Source organism: Pleurodeles waltl, chromosome 2_1 (assembly GCF_031143425.1).
Source record: "Pleurodeles waltl isolate 20211129_DDA chromosome 2_1, aPleWal1.hap1.20221129, whole genome shotgun sequence".
Taxonomy (NCBI): Eukaryota; Metazoa; Chordata; class Amphibia; order Caudata; family Salamandridae; genus Pleurodeles; species Pleurodeles waltl.
Window position 1 is genome coordinate 371,973,763 of NC_090438.1, and position 12,939 is coordinate 371,986,701.

A 12,939-nucleotide genomic window follows, 5' to 3' on the forward strand; every position below is an offset into this window, starting at 1 on the left:
GAGTAGAGTACGGATACCCTACTCCTCTAGCCTTGGTGCAGCCCCCACCCAGGATTTAAAGTATTTTTTTTTTTTAATCACTGGGAAAATCGTGGCAGATCCATGAATTTCACTGTGGTTGAAAAAAAAAAAGCAAGCGCAGTCTCCCACACTTGCTTTTATTTTTGCTCCTGGATGGGCCAGGACTCGGAGGGTTTGCCATAAAATAGGGGGGGTGCCTGGGCCCCCCACCTTTGGCTTGTAGAAGCCACAGGGAACGCCACGTCCCTCGGGCACTGGTGATTAAGCAGGTGGGGTTGCCAGCGCGGCACCCCCTGTTCCTAATCCCCAGGGACTACCACCTCCCTGGGTCCAAAGTATGTAAATTAATGTGGGGGCTGTGAGTCTCCCCGCAGATCCAGGGACCACCACCTCCCTGTGGCAAGTCAATAATATGTATGTGGGTGGGTCCGCTGGGCCCGCCCGCACCCCAGGGACCGTCAGCTCCCCAGGGCAAATTATACTTAAATAATGTGGGGGGCCATGCAGCCCTTCCACAGACTCCGGCACTACCACCTCTTTGGGGCAAAACATTTACTATTAATGCAGAGGGCCCATACGGCCTCCCTACAGGCCTGGGGACTGTCACCTCCCCGAGGCTAAGCAAACAATTAATGTGAGGGGCACACATGGCCCCCCGCAGCCCTGAGGAATGCCACCTCCCTGGGGCAATTTATATAATTAGTAGGGGGGCTGTGTAGCCCCCCCTGTGCCCATGAGACCACCGCCTCCCCGGAGCAATTCAAACAATATATGGGTGGCCACGCCCTGGGGACCACCACCTTCCCAGCACTGAACTAAAATAATGAAAGGGGTCATCATGGGCCCCGGGGACCATCACCTCCCAGTCAAACAGCTCCCACTTGCAGAAAGCAGTGTTTTCATCTGTTTCTCTTCACACAAATATTCATTCAGGGAAACAGATGAAAACATTGCTCCTGCAAGCAGGGAGCTGCTATTTAAAGCAGCTCCCTGCTTGTGGGAGCAATGCAGGCGTTCACAGGAACAGGATGCGAGGACCCGGCTAGGACCTCAGAGGTCTTCAGGCTCCCCACACGGTCCTGTCAGCAAACATCTTGCTTGTGTATGTCTTTGAAGTCATAGAATGACTTCAAAGTGGCACACAAGCAAGATGTTTGATTTGAATGTCGCTTCTGGCCTACTGGTAAAGCTCATGGACTGTCACTCAGTAGGTTGAAGGTTCAAATCCAGGTATCACATTGCACTGTGTCTGTTTATAGAGTTCTGATTGGTAAACATTGCTTGTGATGAAACATAGAAGTCTTTTTTCCCGGCAAAATATTTGGGTAGGATGTCATAGTAATGTCTGGACACTTCATAATCAGGAATAATCTGTGGTGTAGTGGTTAAGGTCTTCAACACTCACACTTAAGGTTCAGGGTTCTAGTAGAGGTGTGTCTCTGCTCGTTTTGCTGCTTGAATTTCTTTTCAACTTCAAATGTTTAAGGTGCATACTAAAATGTGATCTCACTCTTCTTAATTGACAAATGCATTTTTCTTTTCATTTTGTCCTAAAATATCTCATTCTAAGCATATCATTCATCAAAATATAGAAAAACTCTTTAGGTGGTTATAGGGTGTTTGCCACATGACCTGCAGCCAACACATGCTGCACACAGACACAGGGTTGGGTGATTATAGGGGTTGGCTGCAGGGAGTGACCGCAGGCCAGGCCTTGCGAGTGTCCCCCACGGTGCACACCTTTGGCCGTGCATGAGGCGGGGCTGGGTAGTTATATGGGGTTGGCCAAGGGGACTGACCAGAGGCCAAGCCCTGCGGGGAACCCATGCGGTGCATTGCCTTAGGCCGTGTGTGGTGCGGGGTTTGGTGGTAATAGGGGCTTAGCCAGGCCCTGCAGTCAACCCCTGCCGTGCATGGCCGAAAGCTGTACATGGAGCAGGATTGAGTGTTTATTGAGTTTGGCTGCAGGACCTGGCTGCAGGCCTTCGGTTGTGCGCAGCAGTGGTTGAATTAACGTATAGTAATTCAAATTACTTTACATTTAAAAAAAGATTGAAATTCACTATAAAAAACAAAAGGTTACAGGGACGTTAGAGTTAGGAAATAGAATTGTAAAATAATATAGAAATTCACTTAAAAAAAACAAAGGTTAAAGGGATGTTATAGTTAGGTTCTGAATTTACTGGCACAAAACCATATATTACAGCATTTTCCTTTTCTGAGCTGCGCTGATGTCTCAAATCTTGTCAGTATTCACTGATTGATTCACGGACCATTGAGGTAGTTTTGTTCTAATGGCTCTCCTAAATAGCAAGATGTGGAGTGAGAGTTGATCGATAGGCCCGGAGGGTCTGACACATGGCTTGGTTTAATTTGATTTCCTCTATGGATGCTTAATGAATGGCCCTCTTGAGGGTGCCCATGAATCATTCAACTACGCTATTAGCTTGGAGCCAGAGATGCGTACTATTTTGATGGTTGACTTTGAGTTGTACAAGGAACTCTCTGAACTCTTTGCCTTTAAAGGGAGGGCCATTATCAGAGTTCAGAATCTGTCATGGCTGTCGAGGATATGTCTTCCACCAAAGGGAAGCCTGAATATTTCTCTATGACTACCATGAGATGATGTTCATTTCCCAACAGCCCAAAATAGTCAACTGCAAATCTCTTCCAGGCTGGGCAGTAAGATCAGACATTGTTATTGGGTGTTGTTTCGCTTTGGGAGGCAGGCAATTGCAGATGTGGCCTGTATCCAGCTCTTTCTTGACTCTCATATAACCGAGGGAACCACACTCGATCTCTTAGTGTTCCTTAAGTGGCTACAACACTATGGTGTCCTTAATAGGCAAGCTCATTGACCCACTGCCTGAGGCTTCCAGGTATGACGATTCTCAAGCCTTCAAGTCTTTCAACAAACTCGTCCATTGTTTCACCAACCTGTTGTCGCACTTGGTTGAAGATATTCCTTTCATAGTCAACATTCAGCATTGGATTGATCTTGGCTTCTAAAGCTTCTTTTACCTTTTCCTACGATTTTGCATCAGTCCTTGATAAACTTTCTTTACAATTTCATTCACTCTGTCATCTGTAAGGTTTTTTCTAAATATTTGATGATCTTTTTGTCATATTCTTCCTCTAGTGCATCTATTAAGTCATCAAATGTTTCAACCCAGGAAGCCCACCTGGCACCTATGTTTTGCTTCTTAGAAGCGTCAAAAGGCGGTGGTTTCAGGCACATGGCCACCTAATATTTTGCACGCCCTTCTGTTGCCATTGAGAGCACGTGCTGTTGATACAGCTATCGCCTCACAGGATGGCACTGACAACTCCTTCAAACAGAGGATGAGGGAGGAGTGTTTGTCGCAGTGTGGTTCAATTGCCCTTGACAGTGAATTTTCTGTCTTTCGAACCTTGCTGATGTGATTGTTATTTCTTTCTTTGTCTGCATCCTTGTTCTATATTTGATGTATGGCATAGCATCTGGATCGACCAATTCTTCTGCAGTTTTGGAGGGGGTTTTGAATGTGCTCTCTTACCTGGCTGTATAAGGGCTGGAGTGGAGCTTTGAATCCACATGTGCCAGGTGCAGACCACTCTATATTGAATCTGGGCACATGTGCCACACAAGCAGTTTGCTGTATTGTAGCAAACTCTCAGGGGGAGCAGTCTTGTTTACTCAGGCATGTATCCCCTACTCTTTACCAGTTGTAGTGTCTTCCCCAGCCCTGGAACATGCATATGAATTACGACACATGGGAGCTGTGATCAAACATAACTTTATTCCTCAGCACAGACTAACGCTCCGTGCATTACCTCATACTTTTCTCTTAACTACAACTTAACACATCCCCATCCATTACATATTTTCTGTTCAGAGTCTACCCAGAACCATAAGGGTTCTAGTGCACATACCTTCTAGATGCTATAGCCATGTGCGGTGTGTGGTTGGCATCCGGTACAGTAGTACAATATTACTTTGCATTGCAAGAAAACAATTGAAATTCACTGAAAAAGCCAAAGACTAAAGTAGCGTTATAGTTAGGTAAGGTAATAATATCATACTTTGCATTTTAAAAACCATTAGAAATTCACTAAAAAAAACAAAGCTTAAAGGGACATTATAGTTAGGTGAAAATGTCAGCTAAACCATACTGTTTTAAAAGAACAAAAACATGGAAATTCACCAGTTACATTTTTCTCAAGTAACTATAATTGATGCCCTAAGTTACAGCTGGCTCTCTCTTTAACTACTTTAGACCCTGTTTTCATGACTGCATTAACATTTCATCTCTCATTTACTTCAGCCTGCTCCTCAGGAAAGGCCTCTCCTGTTCCAACAAAATGGCATTCAGGAGTGCTTCACTTGTCTTGAATGCTAAAGGTTAGCATGTTTTTTGTTCATCAGAACTCTGAGGTGATGCTGCATTTGGTTTCCATGAAGTTAAATAGACAGACTGTTGCTTCTGTGGGAAATACATATTTCACTCTGCATGTCAGAATGTTTTGCTGAAATGGAAGAGGAAGATATTTGAGAACTCATAGAAACTGTGCCCTCATTTTAGCTTGCTAGAGCACTAACCATAATTTGTATAACAAAAAGAAAGCCCTCATTTTGTTATTTTACTGCAGTATCCCCTACAGAACATGAGCATTCACTGGGTGATCCAATTTGCAAAAAAGAAAGTAACTCCAGAAAGCCATGTATGGCTGGCTATTTACATATCCCTTGCATATGAGTTTTCACCCCGCAAACACAATTTACCTCTTGTCAAAGGCAGAAGTAAGTGCCTTTTCTCTGTGTGAAAGGAGAGCATGCCTCTACCTTTAATGAGGGTGTAAGTGAGGGTAAAAATGTTTATGTTGAGAGGCCAAATAAAATAACATTTGCAAGTGCATATATAAATACACCACCGAAGTTATGATTCCTGCTGCTATTCATGTTTACCTAAGAATCCTGCATAAAACGTCTTCCGAGGCTAGGAGTAATCCTACATGAGCAAATTTACAACATTGTTCCTCTAAATTTTGTGAATCAGATAATCTCTTTTATTTAAAATGGCAAGAAGGAATTTTTGTAAGATTTTGTAGATTGCCTGAGATATAATTGTACAATGTCCGACAGAGAACTGAACAGAATCGAGAATGAAATACACATGTAGATGTAAATTCAAGTATTATGAATGTAACCTTTAGGAAAAACAATGCCTCTAATTCTGCGTTCAATGCAAGCTCCTCACATTCACTGTCACTTCAAAAAATATTTCGGGATAGTAATGCAAATGAGAAGTTTGAAAAAGAATACCAGAAATGTAGAAAGGTATATGGATATTCGAAAACTTTATTAAATAATACCACGGAAAGATTTAAACAAATCGATAGGGCACACTGTTCTAAAAGACAAAAGGAACTCTCCTGTTTTATTACTGAATTTAACAACTGACACACTATCATAAGAAAGACATTTAAAAGAACATTGCTGTTTCCGTGAGGCCGGCGCCTTAAAGTAATAAATTATCGTTTAATTATAATATACTTGTTGCCTAACAGGATTTATCGGTTACGTGAAGTTCAATTTTGAATATAAACCCATAATACTACTTCGACCGGGCGTGTTACACTATTATATCTACAAATTCATATAATAGGAAGCTGTAATAATGATGGCTCAAAAAAATTATGTCTATACTAATAAATCCACCAATCGCGATATGAAGTCAGCGAAAGAAATTATGTGTAATAAAACTTCGACAATAAAAATGTATAATTCCATACATGAAAGGTCAGTTAACGGCTTTCGTAATTTTTTGTATTGATATTACAAAAATCACATTATCGCAAAAAACTGAATTACATTTTCACAGACTTGAATGCAAACTGTCGTAAATCGACAGCGTTCACAGGAAATTGTTTATTAGATCGATTGCTCACATTTCATGATGAATAAATGACACAATATACACTTACTTTGAAGAGATTGTTTCCAAATAAAATCCAGTAGATGGCGCTAAAGACATTGTATTAAAGATGTTTCACCAGTCCCACCACTTACACTGTTAAAAAGATTACTAAAGACTGAAGAAGGGGAGATAAGAAATTAAAAGAGTTCAAATGAAAAAAAAATGTTAATTCCAGGGGATTTTTTCTATTTTTGCGTTCATTAACATGATATAGTCTTTTTTTCTTTGTTGTGACCGAAATGCATGAATTAATTTGACAAACCTAACTTAATCAGAACTATTTAACAACGAATGACAAAAAGGGTTTTAAATTGGATGGTATTAATAGTGAGCCTTCTCAATTAATGAGGAAGCACCACTTGTCCATGTACATCGGCAGGGGCTTCAAACGACCCAATAACATGCTTTTCAAAATACAAATTGGAGTTTGAGGGAGATAGGACATAAGCAGTCACGGCAGGAGCCTGACAGTGACTTTGGGAACAAAGTTTGGACTTTTGGAATATAGAATGGCTCAACATAGGGATGGTTCCGTCTTAGTAAGCATGCGGTTACACTGTTGCAGCATTTGATCAAAATCATGCGTCTCAACATTCTCAACCTCGAAAAAGAACCCAGGCAGTCAGTTTTCAAATAAGATTTCCTGTGGCGACAACAAGAGCGGTGCAGTCATTTCCTTAGATTCGGAAGTCCAGCAGACATCAGTGCTGCATCCAGGAACAAGATGGTGCGTAAGGACAGGCATATATGTTGACGGATACGGAAAAATAATGGATGGTTCATATGTTCGATAATAAAAACGTGGACACTAAAGAATTAAAACCTAGACAGAAAACACACACAAAGATAGATGTATAAATTAATAAAATTTGCATTTTACTGATCAGTCTTTACAGATGGTGAGATTAGCGGTCGGAGGATAAGTAGGGGGATTGGATGGTCAGAAAACAGGGTTTTCAGTTCAAGAAAGTGAGCTTTCGGCACTTAGGTTTAGTGGTGAGTGAACAGCTCCTAAGTGAATGTGACGGGTATTCCTGAGTAGTGTCCTAGCAAGTGTAGATTTTTCTGCACAGTTCTGTGGTTTTTTTTCTCCAGTGTGCTTGGCTACAATGCTAGCCTAGTGAAGGTGCTCTATGTCTGGTGCGGGAGCGCGCGCGCGCGCACGCACACACACACACACACACACACACACACACACTCTCTCTCTCTCTCTCTCTCTCTCTCTCTCTTTTAAAAAACGAACTGAAGCTTACAGGGTCATTAAAGTTAGGCTCACATTTTAAAGTACAAAACCATAGAAATGCACCTGTTACAGAGTTATCTCAAGTAATTATAACTCGTTCCCTAAGGTAACTATGATTCGCGCCCCCGCCATGCACAGTTTTTTCATAATTTTTTTTACTGCAAATATTACATTGATATTATCAATGATGTTATCAGAGGTTTCATGAGTGCTGTAATCTGTGGGGTAATTAGCAGTGCATGGCAAGGGTGCAAGTCATAGTTACCTTAGGGCACAAGTCATAATTACTTGAGACAACTCTAACAGGCGAATTTCTATGGTTTTGTATGTTTAAAATGTGAGCCTAACTATAACGTCCCTGTAAACTTTGTTTTTTACATGACTTTCTATGTTTAAAAAAAAACAATTCTATGTCCTAACTATGACATCCGTGTAACCCTTAGTTATTTGTCACTGAATTTTTATTACTATATGTTAATCCAATCACTGCCATGCACAGCCTTTGGCCTAGCGCAGAGGGGGTTGCCAAACCCTGCAGCCAACCCCCAGAACCACCCAAACCCACACTGCAAATGGTCCTTGGCCATGCAAAGTGGCAGTTGGCCACAGCCTGCTTCTCTGGGTGTAAGAATAGGTGTGAGAGGGTGTATCTGGGGGTGAGAGTGGCTGTGAGAGTGTCTGTCTGGGTGTGACAGCATCAGTGTCTTAGTTGGTGCATCAGTGTCTGTGTTGGTCTGTAAGTGGGTGTGTAAGGGTTACATTGTCTGAGTGGGTCTGTGAGTGAGTGTGTAAGGGTCTGAGTGGGTGTGTGAGTGGGAGAAAGATTGAAAAAGAGAAATTGAGAGAGAGAGAGTGAGAGAGGGAGAGATATAGAGTTTTTAGGCTTTAATAAATGATATACTTAGAATGAGATATTTCTGGACAAATTGAAAAGAAAATGTATTTCTCAGTTAAAAAGTGTGAGATCACATTTCAGTATAAACCTCAAACTTTTAAAGTTAAAAAGAAAATAAAGAAGGAAAATGACCACGGACACACCTGGAGTAGAACACTCAACTTTCAGTGCGAGGGTCTGTGACATTAACCTTTAGACCAGTGGTTCCCAACCTTTTGACTTCTGTGGACCCCCACTTTATCATTAACGGAACCCGGGGACCACCACTGAATAATTATTGGAATTCAGGGACCTCCCACTGAGTCATTATTGAAAGCTGGGGACCTAATCTGTTAATATTGTTTAATTTTCTAAGCAGTCGCAGACCCCCTGATAAGGCTTCATGGACCCTCAGGGGTCCCTGGACCATAGGTTGGGAACCACTGCTTTAGACCACAGGTGACTCCTTACTGTGATGCTTCCAGACATACCTATGACAGTCAACTCCCACATGATTGGAAAAAAAAGTAAATGTGCCGTTACTAGGAAAGTTTAACAGTCAAAACACATGTAAATAAACAAACACACTGCCAAGTCATACTAGGACTTGAACCTTCAGCCTACTGAGTGACAGCACAAGACCCTGGCCATTAGGCCAGAAGTGACTCTGTTCTGCTCTGCATCCCAATGGAAGTCTAACATTTGCACCAAACATCTTGCTAGTCTGACTCTTTGAAGTAACTGCATGGAGAGACCATTGCAATGACAATCTCTCTCTTTCTTCCATCCCACCATCCTAGTCGGCTCCCAGCATACTACGGGAGCTGACATTGCTCCAACAAGCAGGGAGCTGCTTTAAATAGAAGCGCCCTGCTTGTGGGAGAAATGTTGTCATCTGTTTACCTGCACGCAAATATGTGTGCAGGGAAACTGATGAAAACTCTGCTTTCTGGGAGCGGTGTAACAGCTCCTGCTGCCAGAAAGCGGACTTTGTTTGCTTTTGCTTGGTGGGAGCTGTCAGCTCCCACCAAGCAAAAACAAACAGCTATGTCCCAGGGGTGGGCACCCCAGGATGTAGCAGGAGTTGGCCCTGATGGGTGGTGGTCCCCAGGGCCATTATTGACTCCAGAAGCCCCTCCAACAATGAGCATTGCCGGAGGAAGGTGGTGGTCCTCAGGACTCAGGGTCTGAAACAGACCCCCTTCACTCTTTTATTGTAGTCCCGGGGAGGTGGTGGTCCCCAGGGCTGTGGGGGGCTGTGCGGCTCCCGCACCATATTAGTTTAAAGCGTCAGGGAGGTGGTGGATCCCCGGGCTGCGGGGAACCACATGGCCCACATCTTATATTTTTTTAAGCCCCAAGTAGGTGGCGGTCCCTGGAGTTGCGGGGAGCATATTAGTTTAAATCCCAAGGGAGGTGGCAGTCCCCGGGGCTGCGGGGGGGACGTCGAGTGGCACCTGCATCATATTAGTTTATAGCCCTGGGTAGGTGGAGGTCTCCTGGGCTGCAGAAGGTGAGCAGCCCCCCACCTTATATTTATTTAAAGCCCCGGGAAGGTGGTGGTCCCTGGGGCAGTTCGAGCGCCCCCTGTTCAAGCACCCCCCTGCATCATATTAGTTTAAAGCCCTAGGGAGGTCACAGTCCCACTGGCTGCAGGGGGGAGAGGCACCCCCCCATTCAAAATGTAATTGCCCACCGGACCTGGCCCCCCCTGGGGGCTGTTTACAGAATAGTCAGAGGAGCCCACACTTTTTTGGGGGGGTTTTGTTTGGCTGATCTGTGCCAAAATATTTATTTAAAAAAACATTTTTGCCCTGAGGAGTCCCAAGATTGCTGCCACCACTTCCTTGTTGAAGGGTTGGCAGCCAATCACATCTCAGCATGAGATCGGGAGGGTTTGCAGGGCCTTCACGTCCCTATACATACAAATTTGGATTTTCTTTATTTTCTCAAAATATACTGAACAGATTTACACCACATAACAAAAAGGTCGCTTTCTGAACCAAGAGCTACCTTTCTGCCAAATTAGGAGTAATTCTGTCCAGTGGTTCAGGCACTATTGCTGTTCAAAATCCCTGAGGAAAAAGCATTTTGGGGATGCCCCCCTTTTTCTTGGCTTCGGCTTGATGGATCACCTCAAACCTTTCCAGACAGCAGCTGAGGCTCTAATTTTTTGGGAAAATTTCAGGAAGATTCGTCAACTGGTGCCAAAGATATAGGCAAGACAAAAAGCACTTTTTCTATAGAAACTAGGTCCTAACTATAACTACCTAGTTGGGACCGCCACTAAATTATATATGTATATATATATATATATATATATATATATATATATATATATATATATATATATATATACACATATATATATATATATATACACACATATATATATATATATATACATACATATATATATATGTATATACATATATATATATATAAAATCATATTACTTACAACACAGGCCTAATTTTATAGTAACAGGGTTATTGTTTGTTTATTTAAAATGAAAAAATGAATGCAGTGTGTGGACAAAGTGGGCCTAGAAAGCAGGCTAATTTTCAATGGCCAGTTAATACATCTGTGCTTGGATTGCATTGTTTGTTAAGTCACACCTACAAACACAGAGAAATAAAATGTCTTTTCTCTGGTGCACACATTGTTTATTATCACAGTAGTTGAAATATGGTTACAATGCAAGATGACCTTGTGTGTTCAGTCTCATAGATTAGGAAGGAGGAAAAAAAAGTGTCAGTGAGCTTCTGCTTATATTTTGAACAAAAAGCATTGTTGATTTATCTGGTGTAGTACACTAATAGGCAGGAGGAGGATACTTAAGGAATACAGAAGTAAGGGTTCCAGATTGATTCCAGGAAGAGCCAATGGGACGCGAGTAGGGTGGAGTCTTACATATTTGCAGGACCCATGGACATCAGCACTTAACGTAAATGCACTACATATAGAATTAAGTGATGTTGAGTAAGTATGGACAATTTAAAGGATGGTCTCAAGTTCTGAAATTATTTAAGATTGAGTCAGGGAGGTGTAATCGGATGCAAAACAGGAACCTGAGCTGAGGAGTCCATTTCAGGGATCTGGTCCAGGGTAGCCCCAGGACCATTTCTTCTCTATCAAATAAGGACTTGCAGAACTGTGAGATGTCCTGAAGTGAATCTATATGATACCACAAGTCAGCTGCAGCAGATGTATTTAGGTTTCATTATCTTTTTTGGTCATATGGAAGATGGTAGTAAAGAAATTAAAAAGTTTTGAATTGTGCATCGACCAGTTTCTGTGGTATGATCCACTAGCTCAGACCCAATGTTGTGGTAAAGAGGAGAAATGAAAACATTTACCTGATTGCAGGGAAATCCGCTTTTGAGTCTATTTGGTTTTTGAGTTGTAGGGAATGTAATTAGTGTGACTGGTTGGGATGTATGAGAGTGAGTGTAGGGGTTGTGTGTAATAACAATTGAATAATGTGCGCAGATGACGCATCTTCATAATGAATTGTAAATGGCATTAATGCATTTGTATATTTAATCTATATATATATATACATATACATACACATATATGTATTTCCTAGTGGCAGTTGCCACTAGGTAGTGATAGTTAGGACCTAGTTTCGATAGGCAAAGCATTTTTGTTTTGCCTATAACTGTTGCCCCACTTTACAAACCTTCATAAAACTTTCAAAACTTATACTTTGGTCAGTTCAGCTGCTGTCTTGAAAGTTTTGGGGTGATCCACCAAGTAGGGACAGAGAAAAAGGGGGAGTCCCAAAACATGTGTTACCCATTAATTTTTTCATAGGGTCATTAGGCAGACCTGGAGCCCAAACCGCTAAACAGAATTACACCAAATTTGACTGGAAGCTAGATCCTGTTCTGCAGATTACACTTTTTGTGGTTTGTTGCAAACATGTTCATCAGTTTTGGTGTAATTTAAGTCCAAACAATATAGATATATAGGGACCGGATCCACGTGCCACCAGAAGAATGTGATTGGCTGGCTGCAACCTGACAGAAATGTTGCGGCCGCCCTTTTATTTTGGCAGGAAACAGTCCCCGGGCTGAAATGTAGGGGGAAATGGAGCTGATGGGGTCAGGGTAGAGGTTCCCTGGCTCCATGGGGTTGATATAGTTGTGATGAAACAGTAAATAATGGGCTTCACATGCCTGAAAGCATATTTTTTTATTTTGCCAGATCTGCGGATCCACCTGCGGGACTCAGCGCATCCCCCCTGTGTAAATCCGCAGGTGGATCTCACAAAACGTAAAAAAATATATATATATATATTCATACAGCTACTCAACCACCCAGACAAACACCCTCACATCCACTCTCACACCCAGAGAGACACTTTCGCACCCACTCTCACATTCAAGAAGACACTGTCACATTGACTCTCACACCTAGAGAGACACTCTCCCACTCACTCTCACATCTAGAGAGACGCTCTCACACCTAGTTTCACTCCCAGAGACACACTCTGACACTCACTGTCACATCCCGACAAACACTCTCACGCCCACTCTCATACCCAGACACTGTCACACTCACTCTCACAACCAGAGAGATGCTCTCACACATAGTTTAACACCCAGTGACACACTCTAACACTCACTGTCACATCCAGACAAACACTCTCACTCCTGCTCTCACACCCAGACACTCTGACACTCACTCTCATGCCCAGAGAGATGCCCTCATACCTAGTTTCACAGCAAGAGACACACTCTGACACTCACTCTCACATCCAGACAAACACTCTTACATCCACTCTCACAGCAAGATAGACACTGTGACACCCACTCTCTCACCCAGAGAGATGCTGT